General features: G+C 49.8%; 1 long non-coding RNA gene across 3 annotated transcripts; it reads right to left on the bottom strand.

The window, feature by feature from the left end:
- Positions 1-280: 280 nt before the first annotated feature.
- Positions 281-17,341, bottom strand: LOC103664494. 3 transcript variants are annotated; one of them, XR_569049.2, is made up of 5 exons: positions 16,455-17,341; positions 12,211-12,732; positions 4,227-4,372; positions 2,852-2,950; positions 281-1,323 (listed from the first exon to the last, which is right to left on the bottom strand). It is a non-coding gene; the product is annotated as an uncharacterized LOC103664494 (long non-coding RNA). The 3 variants fall into 3 exon arrangements; XR_569048.2 differs by lacking the exon at positions 281-1,323 and having other exon boundaries at positions 2,394-3,068; XR_569047.2 differs by lacking the exon at positions 281-1,323 and having other exon boundaries at positions 2,394-2,950.
- Positions 17,342-18,780: the final 1,439 nt, after the last annotated feature.

The following is an 18,780-nucleotide window of genomic DNA, read 5'->3' as shown; positions in this document are numbered from 1 at the left end:
GGGGCTTCACTTTCCCCACCTGCGCAGCCACATTCTGTCCCTGGCACATTGCGTGTTCTCAACTAGCCTCAGGTTATATTTACGGACACAGGGGGCACCACTGTGTGTAGGTGCAGAGTGTAGGATCGCGGTGCAGAGTGTAGGACCGCGGTGCAGAGTGTAGGACCGCGGTGCAGAGTGTAGGACCGCGGTGTAGAGTGTAGGATCGCGGTGCAGAGCTCTGGAATGAACTTCGGTTGGATAAACATATATTGGTCGTCAGCTGGGTGCCAGTGTCAGTTAGGACTCTTGGGTTGCAAGTGACAGAAGAGAAGCTCCCGTTAGGGAACAGCCCCAGGGTAGCTCAATCCAGCACTTCTTGGTTTCTCTCCGTCTATTGTGTGGGTTGGCTCCCTCAGTGAGGCGTCTGTCCTCAGGCAGCCCTTCCATCTGTGGTCCCAAGATGGCTGCCAGCAGCACCCAGAGTTACATCTTCCTCATTCACATCACATAGGGAAGAACAAGCCCCTGTTTCAGCATTTTTAGGAAAGCCTTGAAATTCATTCCAGCAGGTCATCTTGGGTTCCAGGCCCTCCCTCAATGGGTCAGGTCTATGGACACTTTGAGTGGACAGGCTGGTTACAGGTCAACCCTGGTATGGGGTCATTCAGCTTCTCTGACTGCCCCATGGACTGAGGGTTGGGGAGGAAGCTGGGTGGCAAAACCCCAGTGCCCCTGAGGCAAGAGGAGCATTGAATCTTTATTCTGGGCCGGCAAGGTTGGAGGATGGAAGGCATTTCGGTAGAATGGAGGCAAGGATGGAGATGCCCACGTCCACACACTCAGGAGCTGGGCCACCTGTCATGGAAGGACAGGTGCAACACCACAGTGCCTTAAAAATCACCCTCTGAGGATTGTAGCTTTTAGAATCTGGATTTCCCAACAGAGAACAATAAGATCGATTATTTCATGAATGAGAAGACAGGAAGTCATGACCTGTCTGATCACACAGAAGCTCTGTGGCAGAGCTGATGGCAGAATTTAGGATTTGTGACTCCCAGGGGAGTACTCAGTCAGGTATGTGATTCATTGCAACAAAGGTCACATTCCTGGGGTTGGAGGTGGTGAGTAAATGATCTAAGCGGAGCTGAGTAGGGGCCGTGCTATTGGGGATCAGCCCGGCATGTCTTTTCGTTGTCCTGGTGGGCTGCCGGAGGGAGGGTGCCTGGAGCAGGCTGGGCCTCTCTCATCTGATGTGTTTCCAGGCTCTGGCTTGATAGACTTCTGTTTATTCCCCTGGTGGAGAATCCTGGAAGTACTCCCTAAATTCTTGGCGTTGTCCCTCTGGTGTCATAGAAAGAATGTGGACACAAAGCCAAACACACCGGTCACTTGTTAATCTGTGTGACCTTGGGCAAGTTACTTCACTTCTCTGTTGACTCCTCAGCTGTGTAACGAGATCAACCACCCCTATCTCTCCAGAGGGATGCGGGGCAGGAATGAGATAAGACTCATGACATGTCCAGCATGATGCCTGCCCTTGACCAGTGCGTAGCCCCCATTGAATGGCCCAGTGTGCATGGCCCCCAGTGGAGCACAGCCAGTCCACCCCTGGGCACATGCTTGCCCTCATGGTAGCTCTAGGCTTAGTACTAGGGCTGGGTCTAAAGATTCTGAGGGAGGAATGCGGGTTCTGCCTGGCATCTGCGGGTGAGCTGAAATTGCTTCTAGAATGATCTAGGCCAGCCTGGGTGCACCGGTCCTGCCCACTGACCGCCCACCCTCCCTAGCCCTGCCTCCTGCCAAGATGAGCTGCAGGGTTAAGACTGGGTGACTCATCCACAGAGAGGGAGACCAAGTCAGGAGATCTACACAAGACAGAGAAAGACTTCTTTTTCCCCCCAGTGATTATGAGCAGCTCCGAAAGGGACCCACGCATCATCAATTATTCATGGGGCCTTGAAGGAGGCCATGCAAAGAGCCCAGCTGGGAAGCAGGGTGGGGTGATGGAGTAAGAAGTGGGAGACACTTCACCCTGCCCCAGCCTGGGATAAGCTAAGCTGAAGCATTCTGGGGTGACATGGGCTGGCTTTCTAGAGGATTTGCCCTGGGAGGGGTAAGTAGCAGCAGGCCTTTCACAACTGCCGTGTGGTGGCAGTCCCGCTGTGCTTGGTCTCAGGGGTGGTTAGCCCCATTATACGGTTGAGCAAATGAGGGGCAGAGAGATGAAGTGACTTGCCCAAGGTCACACTGCTGTGAAGTGACCAAATTGGAAATGAAAGAAAGGGACTTGCTCCTATGAAAAGGGGATCAATGTGTTTTCAGCATCTGCTATGCTCCGGGCACTGTTCTGGATGCTGGGGGGTACAGCAGCGAACAAAGCAAAGCCTCTACCCATGGGGCTTGTATTTTATTTGTGGGATGACATTCAATAAGCAAGCAATAAGTATGAAATAATTTTAGGTAAGGATAGGTGCTATGAAGAAAACAAGCGGCTCAGCAAATAGAAAGGACGAGAGATAGGATGGTGTGCAGGGACAGCCTGCCATTTCAGTTGGAGTGACCAGGGAAGGCCTTTCTGAGGGAGCAACACTGAAGCTGAAACCTGAATAAAGCAAGGAAATGAACCCTGCAAAGATCCAGAAGAGCAAGCCAGGTCGGAGAACAGCAAGTGCAAAGGCCCTGGGGCTAGGAACTTGATGTGTTCAAGACCTTACAAGAATGCTGGTGTGGGGTAGTGAGGGAAGGGTGGTGGGAGAAGGGGTCAGAGGGGAATAGGGGCTAGAACATGAAGGACCTCAGAGGCACGGTAGGGGGAGATCCTTATGGAGGAGCATGAGATGCTATGACCCCTGAGTGGGCAAATTCCTACTGTGCACATCTGGTTTCCTCTCCTTCTGGATCGGGTCAGTCCAGGCTTCCTGGCCTCCTTCCCCTCGGAAGCACCACAGAGGGACAGGGAACACTCAGCCTGCAGAAGACGAGGATTCGGAGCACACAAGTGTGTCATCACACACCAGAAGAGCTGCTGCCACCATCCTCCACCTCACCCCTACCCTTCTGTTAGCCCAGCTGGCCCGGTGCCAGACCTGAAAGACATGCACATTATCTTGTTGAACGTATGCTTCAAGGCAACCCTGGAAGGGGGTATCCCTATGTTACAGATGAGAAAACCGAGGCTCAGTGAGGATGGACTTACTGAAGGTCGCACAGCTGGAAATGGAGGCATCAGAGAGGATGCACTTAACCCAGGGCAGGTCTTTGAAGAGCCTGACCCCTCTGCCGGTGGGAGCCCCTCCGGACCGCAAGCCCCACTCCCCTCCCCGCAGAAGCAGAGGTGCCCTTACTTACATCTCTAACTTCCCTCTCTCACGCTTCCTCCAGGGACCCTGGACACTCCATTAGCCATTAGCATTATCAGCCTCTGATAGGGAACCACAAACCCTGCTGACCAGGGAATTTCTGGCAAGAAATGCCATCCCAGCACCTTCTTGACCCATTACTAGCTGAATAGCTGTGAGAACGGAAAGCAGGGATTCTCTTAGAGTGGGAATGAGGCTGGAGCCTTGTAGAAGTAGGTGCAAAAGCCTTAAAATGTTCACTTATCTTTTGGGCCACCCAGAAATTCCATTTCTTGAAATGTGTGCGGAGAAATCTTAGGATATGTGCAAAGATACATGTACACACAGTGGGGACACATGGTGCAGACAAACCAGCCGTTTATGACTGCTGCCCATTCCAGCTGGCTAGTGTCTAACCCAGACCATCACGGTTGTCAGATATTTTGAAAGTCACTCTTGCACTTAAAGATATTGCATCCCTAATGTCAACAGGGAGAAACTGGAAACAACCTAAGTGTCCAAAAGGGGGGATTGGTTAAATAAATGAGAGGTACATTCATTCATAGACTACTGTGTAGCAAGCAAAAGTTATGCTTCTAAAGAACATAAAAGGGTACAGGAAAATATTTATAACCCATAGTTACAAGAAAAAGGGTTACAAAACAGCATGTTCCTAGTCTAGAAGACCCAATATAAATTTTTCTGATTTTGGCAACGTGGCAAACAGAGGTGACACTTCTCCTACCTCACCACAACCAAAGAAACATCTAGAAGTGCTAGGTGAAATAAAACAGAGATATCGAAAACATTTAGCTGAACTTCAAGTAAGTAAAGAGAAATTCCCTTTGGGACAAGAGACATGGCCTTGGCATGCATGGGGTAGACAGGTAGAACTGAGATACTCACCAAGGCATTTCCTCTGGAGAAGTCACTTAGGTTGCTCACCCAATATTTCCAGAGCATTGTCCAGACAGGGAATGTTCGAGAGAACAGATACTCCAGCAGCCTGGCTCCCCGACTGAAGACACATGGAACGATTTCTCAGCTGATTCCTGATGGACGTGGAGTAGAAGAAATAAAACTTTGTCATGTTAAGCTACTGAACGTTTGGACTTATTACCACGATATAACCTTGCCTTTCCTAACTGCCATAGCCTCCCATGAAAGGTGGGCTTAGGGAGACCTCACCCAAAATATGGTCAGGGTGGAAATGAAAAAAGTACCTCTTGAGAATTTGAAATCTCAAGTTGTACCACGCGAGTGAGTGGAGATTGAATTTAAACTGTTTAACTGGTACGGGAAGCCCCAACCGAGAAAACATTGTAAAAATTGGTCACGACTAGCAAACACTCAAGCACACCAGAAAGAGCAAATGTAAAGCTGGTTTAGACGTTTCTCCAACCCAGGGCACATGAGACCCCCATCGGAACCAGCCCTTGGAAAAGATGGGCTTACCATAAAGAAAACTACAAACTACCCAGGAAAATGATCAACCATAGGGCAGAGTCAGCAAACAGAACAAGTTAGGAGAATGTGTCTCCCAATACCACGGAGAGTAGGGCAGGCAGAAAGAGACGGACATAGATACTTTCCCTTACAAAGAGGATTGAAAAATGTAGCCTTCAATTATTTTATGTAATGAAATTAAGAGCATGGAGTTAAAGATATGAACTCCTTTGATCAACTGTTAGCCTTAAAACATTAATCCACCTGGGGCGCCTGGGTGGCTCAGTCGTTAAGCGTCTGTGTTTGGCTCAGGGTGTGATCCCAGGGTCCTGGGATCAAGCCCCGCATTGGGCTCCTCCACTGGGAGCCTGCTTCTTCCTCTCCCACTCCCCCTGCTTGTGTTCCCTCTCTCGCTGGCTGTCTCTCTCTCTCTGTCAAATAAATAAATAAAATCTTAAAAACATTAATCCACCTATCCTATGATTCATACATTACCAGGAATCTTGAACTTCCTGATATTTCTATCTAAGGCTTCAGATTTGTACTACTTATAATATTCTTTTCAGACCCATGCAAAAATATCTCGATTGTGAGAACAAACCAAATAAATGTATCTGAGTGTTCATATGTGTTTGCAAGTAGCTAGCAAACATCTAGGTATACAAACACATAACTGTATACGTGTGTGTGGTATATATGTGAATGTGTGTGTATATATACACTGTCAAATAATACTTGTATAATATTGTGGCATTTTTAACAATCAAAAGTGTGTAGCTAACACATACTTTAAAAATGATTTAAGATGGTGACCTTAAGAATAAAAGAGAAACCACGAGGGGAAAAAAACCAAGATACCGTGAAAGCACACCCATCAGCATAGAAAAAAGACTGGAAAGAAATATATTTTAATTCAAATATTATCTCTGGGTGGTGGGAAAACAGGTGATTTTAATTTCCTTCTTTGATTTTCTTTATTGCTCAAAATTTCTGTTATGACCAGAATTGATTTTTTTCAGGTTGCATTAAAAACTAACTTTGTTTAACCAGGCAGGTAATACGTACATACAATTAAAATAATACAATTAAAAAGAGGTTAAAGTAAAATAGAGTTAAGAACACAAAATTACTTCTTTGCTTAGGACAAATATCTTTTTAAAATCTGGGGACATTACCTTCTCATTTTCCAGTGGGTATACTATAATTTTTGGAAGGGGATTAAGGAGATCCTCGCTGGCTTAAGCCAGGCTCCAGTTCCTCAACAGGGAGCTCGTTTGTTTTGGGGGGCTCTGGAGAATGGGCAGTTAGGGACCCAAAGCAGGAGATTTGCCTGTGGAACCCCACACCTCCTGCATGTTCTGATAGCAACAAAGGATTCAGGAATCAACAGTCATTTCATATTTTTTGAGGGTTCCTTAGCTTACTTATTTAGAAAACATCAAGCAATATCAGTTTATTGTAGAAAATGTGGAAACTGACAAAAACCATAAAGATGACACTAAGAATGGCAGAGGGCCACACCATCCAGGGGCTCCAGTGTTGCCCAGCTTCTCAAACATGTGCCCAGCGGTGTGCTCTGTGCCAGGCACTAGGAGAATATACAAGGAGCACGAGACTAAGTTGCAGCCTCGAGGATCTTTCCCCAGCTTGGGAGAAGCAGTCTGTTCTTCTGGTGGCAAGCAACAGAAGCAGGTGGTCTGACTTCAGCACAAAGAAATGTACTGGAAGAATATGGTGTAGCTCCCAGACTTCACTGAGAAGCCGGAAGCTTCAGCAAGGGCAGGGGCTCTGGGGATCCAGGCAGCGGGAATAAATGGACCTTCTTCCAGGAATGAGTCAGCAACATGGTCATATGTACAGTGCCCCTCTGCTAGAGACTAGGATGTGAGTGGCCTGGCTGGGTCAGGGGACGTGAGGCACCTTGACTGACAGCCTCACTGGACGGTATGCATGGTGGGGCTACCCCCACAGGAAACCAGGCTGCTGGTTGCAAGAGGAGGGGAGTAGAGGCGGGAAGATCACACCACAGCTTGCTCCACCTGGGTCTGAATCTAGGCTGGGTCTCGGTAGCCACATGGTCTGGGCAGGCTGCTCAGTCCCATGGGCTCTTTCTTCCATTATCTCTTAAAATGAGCGTGATGACATAGGGGTTGCAATGAGAAGGAAATGAAATACAGTCAGTCTGGGCCATGAGTTGAGCTCAAGATGAATGGTGCATTGGAATTCTAGAGCTGATTTGGAAGAATGACAGGGGAACCTCTAAACCCGGGCCAAGTTTCAAACTAGAGGTCCGAAGACCACAGTGCTTCAAGATCTAGCCATTTCTCAGCTGTAAGAGCTCAAACGAGTCATGTTCCCTCCTTGGGCCTCAGTTTCTGATCTAAAATGTGGTGATAATCTGAGCTGCCTGCCTCAGATGGTGCTGTGAGGACCCAAAGAGAAGAACAGTTTTGGGAATGGCGTCAGATGGGGGTGGAGTATCTTAGGGGAGAGGAAAGAGAAGGACATGCTTTGTAGGGGCACCAGCAGGAGCGAGAGATGAAGGGGAGAACACACCAGCTCCTCCCCCCAGGTTAGTGGGTGTTAATATGCTAATAACTGTGTCCATTTCTTGAGCTCCTGCCCTGTGCCAGGCTCTGTATGAGGTTCTGGGGCCACAGGGACAACAGAAGGGACATAACTCCTGGCCACATGGAGCCTGGGGGTGGGAATGGAGCTCAAATAATCAGAGAGGTGCTCGGAGGGGGCACTTGTTTCTGCCAGAGCAGTAACAGGGACTTGAGCTGGTGTGAAGTCAGGGAAGGCTGCCTGGAGGAGGTGACCCTGAATTGACAGCTGACCATAAAGGAGGTCACTGGACCTGTAAGTGGAGGAAGAGCACTCTGAGCAGGGGGGACAGCACTGCAAAAGCCCTTTGGCAAGAGGGAGGAAGGCATGCTGGGGAAATTAGTGCAGACTGAGAAAGGGCATGCTCAGGTTGCTGAAGGAGCTCAGTTGCTCTGAGGAACCCACTGGGAAGCAGAAACAGTGCTACCTGAGGACATTCTGTTTTTAGGGCCCAGAGGCAAGCCAACAAAGCGGAGATTGTTGCTTTCCCTGGGCTCTGGCTCTCGGAGACTTGAAGTGCCTTGTCCAACAGCATTCAGCCTAGCTAGAGTACAGCCAAAAGAGGATTCAGATTCTAGGGAATGTGTCAGAGAAAGCACCTGAGAATGAAAAGAGCGCTGTTGGAAGGCTGAGGAAGACATATTCTTTTGGGCAATAGGGAGCCATAGAGGTCTTAGAGCATAGCAGGTACTCTCGGCAGCAATTTAGCTTCCGTGTTGGAAGGCTGAAGACAGTTGCTGGGGACAATGTGCCATGGCCTCCACGCCACATGCCATGTTTAGTCATGGCCAGCAGCAAATCTCTGTGCTCTTTCAAGTCAGTAAGTGATGCTGGGGAGGGAGTAGGAGTTTAACTGGAGGTTGCTGCTCTGGCCCCTTTGTTCTCTGGAGGAGGGAAGGCCAGTTTCTTCCTGTGAGATGTCTGTTATGGGGACAGTGAGGCCAGAGAGAGGAGCTCAGGTTTCTGAGCACCTACTGTGCACCAACCCAGGACATCCCTTGTGTGCTTGGAGGGAGGTGACAGGATGCCTTGAAGGTCCCCGACCTGGCCTTAGAGAACCCAGCCTCACGTCAGGAAGGCATGGGAGGTGCACCTGAGGACAGGCAGGTGGGTAGAAGTGCATCTTTAACACCGTGACACCTGTCCGCAGGTGCAGAGCCTTGTTCTGGCTTCACTGTATAATTACCTGCTATTTATGGCAAATGTGCCCCGTTTTCTTTTTATGGAGGTGGTAAGAAATTAGTTTCAATAAATTTCTGATAAATACATTTGAATGATATATTACGATCCATGTAAAGAAAAACCGATCAGTGAATACTGCGGGGGAGATGTGGGTGTGCTACAACGTGGCTCGCAACACAGGAACGGTGGAAGGTTGGGCCATTCCTTCCCATGATCCCCACGATAGCTCTGCGGTGGGGCCTGCCATCCCCATTTACAGCTGGGAAAGCTGAGTTATAGCTGGGAAATTCACTTTCCCCTGACCCACTGCTAGGGAGGGCCAAGCCAGTTCTGGAACCTGGGTGTCCCCTGACACCTGGCCTCATTCCACCTAAGCCCCAGGTTCGGCATGGCTAGCTGCGGGAAGCCTTCACCACCTCTCTGGCTTGCTGTTTGGCAGTTCAGAGCTCTCCTGACCACAGCGGTTCTCATCCAGGCCCGGGCTTCACCACTTACTAACCAGTGGCCTTGAGCAAATGACTGACTTCCCTTATGCCCGTTCTCGTCTGTAATATGGGGACAATGCTTGTACCTCAAAGGACTGTTCAAGAGATTTAATGAGATGATGTCCTTTACTACTCAGTAGAATCCCAGGGCCAGGAAGCTACCTGTCCAAGTTCACACAGGTGGGAAGAGGAGGTGGAGCTAGACATGAATTTAGGTCGATCGGGTTCCCAAACTGCTGGTTTTAGTGGCTGCATGGTGTTGCGTCCCTTCTGTGGAAAGCCGCGGTGTCCCCATGTTGGAAGAAGCTGACACAGTCTACAGGGGATAAAAGATACCTGAATGGCAGGTCCATGGGGAGGGGGCTTGGTTCTCCTTGGGCAGGAGCCAGAGGACTCTGCCAAGATCCCCAGAAGCATGCAGGGTCAGGAGTGAGGGAGGCCACTTTCCTGTGGGAAAATGTAGGGCGTTTCCACTTATAGCCTGATAATTGGGCCCAGCGAGGTCCAGAGCACAGATGATGTCATTCATCCTCTGCGGCCTTTGGGGCTTAGGAAGCCTCCAGGGAAAGCGGGTGGGGGAGGAAGGGCTAGAGGGCAGAGAATCTGGAAAGAACGGCTGATAAAAACAGGAATCAGGGTTTTGGGTGCGTGGATCGAGGCCAAGGGAGCTTTACAGCCATCGCGGCAGGAGTGGGGGACACACATAAGACCCAGAGGCAGATGCGGGGGGTGACAGAAAGAATGAGCGGGCCTGTGTGGATTTAAAGTGCTGCTCCATGCAGAATGCTTAGCCTGGCTTGTGCCCCATGAACACGGCACCCAAGGGTGGGCGTAAGCGCCTGTCTTTGGCACTCATGCCCCTGACCTCCACCTGGCTGTCCCCATCACCTTGGATTCAACAAACCTGACCTGTCCCTTCCCCCAGCCATCCCAGCAGCCCTTCCTGGCCTCCCTGAGGCTATGGCATCCCCTCCTAGGCTCCGGAGCCCACGGTCTGGCCTCGGATCTCAGCCCGCCGCTTCCGCTGTGTGACTGATAATTACCTAACCTGGTGACAGCGCCTACCTGCCCTGAGAGCTGAGGGTACACATCAGTGACTCAGACACAGCGTCTAGCGCATAGCGAGCGCTCATCCAAGTCGTCCTGATCGCGGGGACGAAGGCCCACAGCACCCCTTGTGATGGGTCCGCCTGCCTCTCTGGCCCCGGCACTGGGGGCCTGCACCCCACACTGGTTCCTGCGTCTCTCACACCTCTGTGCCTCTGTGCTGGCTGCTCCTCTGCCTCGAATGTTCCTTTGCTCTTTTGCCTGCTCTTCTTTTCTCACTTGGCTGATTTCACTTTAATCTTTAAGACAAATTACTTTTGTCACCTTCTCCAAGAAGCCTTCCCTTGCTCGCTCCTGGGCTTCTACAGCCTTCTGCATCCTGTTGGGCAGAGGATTTTTGCAGTCTTGGTATTGTCTGCGTTTCTGCTCCACAGCTCCCGGTCCGTGAGCTCCTTGAGAGCACGCCATGGCCTCATCATGTTTACGTCACCAGGGCCGGGCTCAGGTGGCCCCGCACTAACTGCTCTCAAGCCTCTTCTAACACTGAGACATCTGCAGGGGCCCAGCTAAGGATACCGACAGCTAGCCCGTATTTACCATTTATTACGTCAAGTTTTCTCACGGCTTTCTCTCATGTGGACTCTGACTCTTGGGATGATTACTCTCATGTACCCACTTGCCTAGGCTGGGGTGCCCAGTTGTCAGGCCAACACAAACTAGATAGTGCTGTGATGATATTTTGTAGCTGGGGTTGGGTCCTAGAATCTGTTGACTTTAAGTAAAAGAGATTACCCTCCCTAATGTGGGTGGGCCTCATCCAATCAATTGAAGGCCTTAAGAGCAAAAACTGAGGTTTCCCAAAAAAGTAGGAATTTTGTCTTGACAGTCGTTTAGGAATCCTGCCTGAGTTTCCAGCCTGTTTTTGGCCTGCCTTATGGATGCTGGTATATATATAGATCTCTCTCTCTCTGATATATATATATGAGACAGATGTATCTGTCTCCTATTGGTTCTATTCTTCTGGAGAATCTTGACTAATACTACTACTATCCCCATGTTACAGACAAGGAAGCTGAGGCTCACAGAGGTTAAGTCTTATGGTCAAGGTCACAGAACTGCTCAATGGCAGGGCCAGAATGCGGACCCAGGCAGCCTCTCCACAACTAACATCCCTGATCACTGAGGTGATGCTGGGATCCAGGGTCTTATCCTTTCTCAGACATTTCTGAGCGTCTTGAGCCAGCTTCCTGAGCCAGGGGAATTGTCCAATGAATGAGGCCCTTCCTGTATAGCCAGGAGAGTTTACAACTCTCCTCTACTTCCTGTTCTCCAGGAAGATGTAGCGAAGCTTCTCTAGGTAAGAGAAAAAGAAGGGAGGACCTAGGAACAAGCCCTTCCTTCTACTTCCTGACTATGGGACCTTGGGCAAGTGTGTTCCCCAGTCTGGGCTTCAGTTTCCACAACCTAAAATTCCCCCGACAGGGGACTGGTTAGATATATTATGATACCCCCACCCAACAGAACAAAGTCAGGAGATTCTCTGCGCCATTGTATAGAAAAATCTTCAAGATAAATTATAGCGTGAAAAGAGCCAACTGTAGGACAGTATGGTGTACGTGTTTTTTGTATAAGAAAAAGGGGGGGCTTAAAATGTTCTTATGTTGACATGAATAAACTCTGAAGAGATACACCAGAAACTATTAAAAAGGATTCCTTGAGGGGCACCTGGGTGGCACAGCGGTTAAGTGTCTGCCTTCGGCTCAGGGCGTGATCCCAGCGTTATGGGATCGAGCCCCACATCAGGCTCCTCCGCTATGAGCCTGCTTCTTCCTCTCCCATTCCCCCTGCTTGTGTTCCCTCTCTCGCTGGCTGTCTCTATCTCTGTCGAATAAATAAATAAAATCTTAAAAAAAAAAAAAAAAAGGATTCCTTGAGGAAGGGATGGATAGGGATAGAGATGGGATGAGACTTCCCACTTAAAAAAATAATAATAATGATTTTAAAATAGTGATCATGAGAGTTATTTCCTTTAACATGCTGTAGTTAGGATTAAGTTAGAAAATATATGTAAAATGCAAAGCATACAGTAGGTGCTCAAAAGTGGTAGCTTGTTGTCTTTTTACCATGAATCTTCGGGGCATTCCTCAGGAAAGGGGGAGATGATCACGATAATAGCTCCACTTGCCACTGGAGCTCCCTCTGTGTACTTCTTGCTGAATGGAGCGCTTTGGCTGCAAAGGAAATATGCCCCACAGGCTTTGCTTCCCAGGATTTAGTCCCCTACCCGAGGAACACGGGCTAGCGTCCTTGGACGATGTAGTGCTCGGCATGCATTCACCAAAGCATCAGAGGGGAACTCTCTTTCATGGTGGGTGGGAACGCAGAACGGTGCAGCCACTTTGGAAGACAGTTGGGGGGTTTCTTACAAAACTAAACGTACTCCTACCATACCATCCAGCGATTGTGCTCCCTGGAATTGACCCAAAGAATTGAAAACTTCTGTCTCCACCGCAATCTGAACACGGATGCTTACAGCGGCTTTATTCATAATTGCCAAAACCTGGAACCAACCAGGATGTTCTTCATCAGTGGGTGAGTGGATAACGAAACTGCGGTACATCCAGACAAGGAAATATTATTCGGCCCTAAAAAGAAAAGAGTTATCAAACCAGGAGAAGACAGAAGAAACTTAAATGCATATTACGAAGTGAAAGAAACCAGTTTGAGAAGGCTACATACTGTAAGATTCCAACTCTACGATGTTCTGGAGAGGGCAGAGCTGCAGAGACAGTCAAAGATCAGCAGGTGGCAGGAGTGGGACTGGGGGTGGGATGGGGGGAGAGGGGACCAGGCCATGCACAGATGATTTCAAGGGCCGTGAAAACACTCTGTAGAATGTTACAATGATGGATACATGTCATTATATATCCGGAATGTACACCACCAAGAAAGAACCCTGAGGTAAACTGTGGACTTTGGATGAAGATGACATGCCAATGTAGGCTCATTCTTAGCAAAAATGTACCGTTCTGGTGAGTGATGTTAATAATGGGGGAGGCTGTGCATGTGTGAGAAATCTCTGTATTTTCCTCTCAATTTTATTGTAAACCTAAAAGCACTCTAAAAAAAATAATAAAGTCTTAAAAAAAAGATTAGAATGAAAAGAAGGTTCACTGGTAGGCAAGAGGCGAGAGCTTTCTGGGATGGGAGCAAACATTCATGAGCCATACCAGGCGTTCTTAGATACGTCTGTCTTGTAATCCTCCTATTCAACCTTGGGAGGAATGGTGATTTTACAAAGAAACTAAGCCTCAGAGAGTTGAGCTAATCTGTCCAAGAACACACAGCTAGAAGTTGGCAGACAGGCTCTGACCCCATGTCTCCCCAGTTGCAAGTATCTTTGTCTTCCCCTACACTATGATGCCTGTGGCCAGGGCCTAGAAGGTTCTGTTGGGTTGACTAAGTGAAGCAGGGGCTAGGTAGGGGGATGGGTGTGGGTCAGGGAGAATAGTAGTAGCAGCATGAGAGTGGCCTGTAGGCCCATTTCAAAAACCTTTAAACTTGACAACAGTCCTAGTAGATAGGCAGAGGTCACAGTGTTATCTTCCCCCTTCCCCTCTTTTATTCATTCACTTTTCCATTTAGCCAACCATTAACATTTTAGTGAGAACTAGTCCTTGACAGGCCTTAAATTGGGAACTAGGGACATCAAAATGACTGAGTCATGGCGTTGGCACCCAAGGAGATTGCAGTCCAGCAAGAGAGAAAGGCCCACAAACTAATGTAGATAATTGAACACTGAGTTTAGGATGAACACAAAGTAGTTAGGGGCAGAGGTCCTGGAAAATGTGTCGGAGTTTGTCATGTGTGAGGTGGGGCTCACATGGTAAGGACCAAGGGAGCAGGAAGAACAGTGAATTTGGAGAACAATTAAGGGCTCAGAGTGATTGAAGGGTGTGTGTGTGTGTGTGCGCGCGCGCGGGCCCGCACAGGGAGAGAAAAGGATGAGGATAGGGAAATGGAAGAGGTCAGACCCTGATATATTGTGACAAAGAACGGACTTCATCCTACAGGTCACAGAGAGGTAAGCAGGGCCACAGAGTAGCCAGGCAGATCCGGACTTTGGAGCAACCACTGTGGGGCCTGAGAGAGGGGCAGAGACTGGAGACAGGGGCCGCATCCTGGGCCATCTTCCAGTCCCTTAAGTTCTTCTAGGGTCTCTCCTTTGCTACTGCCCCCTGTATAATTGACATTTTTATTGAAATAATAATAGATTCCCATGCAATTGCAGGAAATTATTCAGAAATCCGTTGTAGATTTGCCCATTTTTCTCCCAATGGTAACATTTTGCAAAATGATTCCTTTGCCACGTTTCATATAGACAGTGGATATTGTGATGGAGGCACCAGGGTGTTGAAGGACAGATGCCCAGAGAGCTCTGGTGACTCCGGGGCTTCTTTCCCACCACCTTCCCTCCATGAGCCAAGACCATTTTATAGATGTGTCATGGGACAAGCTTGGGAAGCCTTGCAGCAAAACTCACCAGTTCATCCTTACAAGCCTGTAACATTCTTTTTTATCTCCTCACAGACCAGGCCACCCCCTTGGGCATCACGCTGCACATGGCCACACCCCACACATAGTGGGTGGAGCCAAGATGATCAGCTCACCAACCAGGGCTCAGCTCCCCTTCTGGTGCGGGGCTGGGAAGTACCTGCCGGGCAGGGAACTGTATCTCCCAGCAACCCTTGCTGGTCACGTGACCAGTACAGCGCGAGCCGCAAAGGGAGGCACGGCGCTTCAACGTGAGGTGCTGAGTCGTGGCTCGGCCTCCTTTTGCTTCTTCGCTCACGCTGCTGTTTGGATGACTCCCGAGTGATCTTGAGACCACAAGATGGCAGAGGAGCCACGAGATGGAACAGCCTGTGTCCTGGAGCAGCCATTGGAGGGAAGCCACCCAGGGGAGCCAGGGGCCAGGACCGTGAGCGTTAGACTTTGGAGGGGGGGAAATAAACATGCATAAACGTTTCAAATGCACCAAAGAAGTAGAGAGCATAGTATAATAACCCCCTTTAGCCATCCATCATTCAGTTCAAACATTAGCAACATTTTCTACTCTTCTTTTATTCACCTGCCCTGCCCTACTTCTTTTTTTTTTTTAAGATTTTTTTGGGGGGCACCTGGGTGGCTCAGTCGGTTAAGCCTCATGTTGCAGGTCATGATCCCAGAGTCCTGGGATCCAGTCCCACGTGGGGCTACCTCTCCCTCTGACCCTCTCCCCTCCCGTGCCTTCTCTCTCACTCACTCTCAACTACATAAATAAATAAAAATCTTAAAAATTATTTATTTAATTTATTTATTTATTTGAGAGAGAGCAAGCTCATGAGCAGGGGGGAGGAGCGGAGGGAGAGGGACAAGCAGACTCCGCCCAGAGCATGGAGCCCCAGGCGGGGGTCAATCCCATGACCCTGAGGTCATGACCTGAGCCAAAACCCAGAGTAAGCCCTTAACTGACTGAGCCACCCAGGCGCCCGTGCTCCACCCTACTTTTAAATTGTTTGCCGGAGTTTTCAAAAGTAATTCCCAGGAAAAACGCTGACAGACAAAAATCTAAACACGTTTTATTGTGCTAAGCCACCAAGATGAGGGGCCGTTTGTCACAGTCGTTAGCCAGCCTTGACTAATGCAGGGGACACTTGGTACCTAACTATTGAACTGAACAAAGTGACCTGTTTTTCTAGGCAGTGCAGCACCAGGAGGAATGTGTCTGGGCCTCACGCAGCAAGAAGGCCAAGCCTTCTAGCTCACTGAGAAGTAGTTCTGTTCTTCTGGCCTGGCTGCACCCCGTCGCACCCAGCCGCACCCACCCACCCTACTGGACGCTACCTCCTACTTCTTCCTTTTTCCAGGCCCTGGTCTGCTGAGGGGAGAAGCAGACCTAAGGTGGGACCAGGAATAGAGGGTTTGCAGGGCCGGGTCTTGGCTTGGGCCAGGCGGGGCGTGGTGGGGTGAGGCTGAGCAGAGAAAGCAGGCACAAGGGTTGGATGTGGGAATCCCACAGCCTAGCAGCACGGTCTGGGGCCAGGGGAGCAAAACCTTTTGTGCCTTTCAGCTTGGCCTGTGTTCGTGACCTGAGGCGCAGAGGCAGAATGAAGCTTTGTGGTCAGACCCTCAGGGGGGCTTGAGTCCATTCAAAAAGTCCTTGTTAGTGAGTACAGGTTGGGCAGCCCTGTGCCTGGCACTGGGATGCACGTGGGCCGGATCCTGGCCTAGCTACTCCCCAGCTGCGTGACCTTGGGTAGGTTCCTTTACCCCCTGAGCCTCAGATGCCCCGTATTGAAAGCGGGGATGGAAATATCAGTCTTACCAGGAACATTGGCCGTGATGTATGGAGAAAGCCTGGCACCCAGTAGGCTCTTGATGACTCATAGATTGCTCCTGATTTCTGTTCGCAGCAGCTAGGAGTAAGAAGAGGGCGCGCGGGCACCCATCCAGGGAGCGGAGCAGGGCCGGAGGATGCTGAGCCCCACCCTGTTGGGAGCTGTTTTCAGAGCAGGAGAAAGGGAGAATGCAGAGAGCCAAAGAGTTTTCTCTGGGAGCCGCCAGGTCTAATTTTGCATGTCAGAGGAGGTGGGTGGGTGGAATCCTGCAATTCAGGGGCTCTTTCCTGGAAGGGGCTGGGTAGGCAACAAAATGCTTCCTCCCTCAGAGGCAGCCTCACAGCTGTCAGGAAAAAACAGCTGCATGGCTTCCCTTCAAAGAGGTGAGACCTCGGTCTATGAGGCAGCAGGGCAAGATGTGACAGCAAACAGGAACTCCCAAGCAAATTTTCTCAGGGGGGATGGACCAGGTTCAGAAGCCAGTCCCGCTTCCTGGCTGTGTGACCTTGGGCAAGTCACTTCACCTCTCCCGAGCCTTAGTTGTGTCAGGCTTTAAATGATGCCCGTCTCACAAGGCTATTGTGGGGAGAAAAGAGAATGCATCTCAGATGCTTTGTGCTGTGCCTGGTACACCGGAAGCGCTCAATAAAAGCCATCTTAAATCACTCACCCCTCCGGCTAAAATGAAACTCCTTTTTTTCTCCCAAGGAACTTCTCAATAGCGGAGGCGCCCAGTGCCTCTTCTCTTTCCCCACACTGACTCCCCGCACGGGCTCGCTCACTTCGGCAGCATCAAACCCCCTCTCCATGACATCGGCTCTGTGGATGGCATGAGGTGCCAGTGCCCTTGCTACTGTTGGTCACAGGCTCTCGATGTTCCCCCGAAGCTGCACCCCACCCCCAGCCCTTCCCATCCATTCAGCAGACGGATCTTTTTTTTTTTTTTAAAGATTTTATTTATTTATTTGAGAGAGTGCGAGCACAAGGGGGGTTGTGCAGAGGGAGAGGGAGAAGCAGACTCCCTGCTGAGCAGGGAGCCCGATGTGGGGTCGATCCCAGGACTCTGGGATCATGACCTGAGCTGAAGACAGACGCTCAACCGACTGAGCCACGCAGGTGTCCCAGACAGGTCTTGATTATTCTCTCTCCCTCAGCCCCCAAGTCCAACCCATGAGCAAGTCCTGACACCCCTCCCTTCAGAATATGTTTTTACTGCCCTGCCTCCCCCGCTGTGACCCCTGCAGTCCATGCCACCCTCTGGCTCCTGCTCTGCCGACAGCCCCTCCTCACGCTCCCTGCTCCTGCCTTGCCCTGCTTGTAGGCTGCTCTCCACACAGCAGCCGTACCTTTCTCTTTCAACTGCTCATTCCCACAGAACCTAGACTTACAGAAAAATTTTAAGAACAGTGCAAAGACTTTCTGTACACTGTTCACTCCATTTCTCTCTCTCTCTTTCTCTCACACACACGCACCCATTTTTTCTAAAACATTTGAGAGTAAGTTGCAGACATGATGCCCCCTCTCCCCTAAGTATTCCAGTGGGTATTTCCCATAAATAAGGGCGCTCTCTTACATAACCACGGTACGATGATTAAAAACAGTACTAATTTACATTAGCTAATTTACAGACTTTATTCCCGTTTATTCACGTTCTGCACTATTGCCCCCAAAGAAAAGTCTGGAACACGCACCACACTCCATTGTGGCTCCCCTTTAGTCTCTTTACGTTGGACTAGTTCCTTGGTCTGTCTTCTTCTGTCATGACGGTGGCACTTTGAAAAGTACAGTCTAGTTATTCCATAGCATGTCCCTCAGTTTGGGCTCATCTGATATTTCCTCTCATTGCGAGAGCTTTTAAGAAGTCAAGGCGATCTCTCCACAACTGGCTCTTGACCCGCGATGGCTGTCCATCCCCCCCAGAGAAAGTACAGACGCTCCCACAGCTCTTCCTCTAGCACTCCGACCTCCGTCCTCAGACACGTCTCCTCCTTCTAGCTGCGCCTCACCCCCACTGTGGGGTTCTCTGCCCCTCATCATGCCAGATTCTTCTTCATGAGACCACCTGCCACGAGGTTAGACACTGAGGCTCCTGCCACTGAATGGAGGTCCTGGGAGGGCAGGGATCTGGCTTGTGTGTCTCCTGCCATGGAATACCCAGCATCACAGCAGTGCTATGGTCCTGGCCCTCTTCTCGAGGGCTTTTGGAAGGCTCAGAGGCTCCCTGTGTCCTTGCTTCTTGCTGACCCTTGGCCCACGTGAGTGCCCCCTTTCTCCAAGAAAGCATCATCCTTCACCCATTCCATGTGACGCTGT

Source organism: Ursus maritimus, unplaced genomic scaffold, assembly GCF_017311325.1.
Source record: "Ursus maritimus isolate PB19 unplaced genomic scaffold, ASM1731132v1 scaffold_15, whole genome shotgun sequence".
In the NCBI taxonomy this organism is placed as follows: Eukaryota; Metazoa; Chordata; class Mammalia; order Carnivora; family Ursidae; genus Ursus; species Ursus maritimus.
This window is presented reverse-complemented; position numbering and strand designations above follow the sequence as displayed.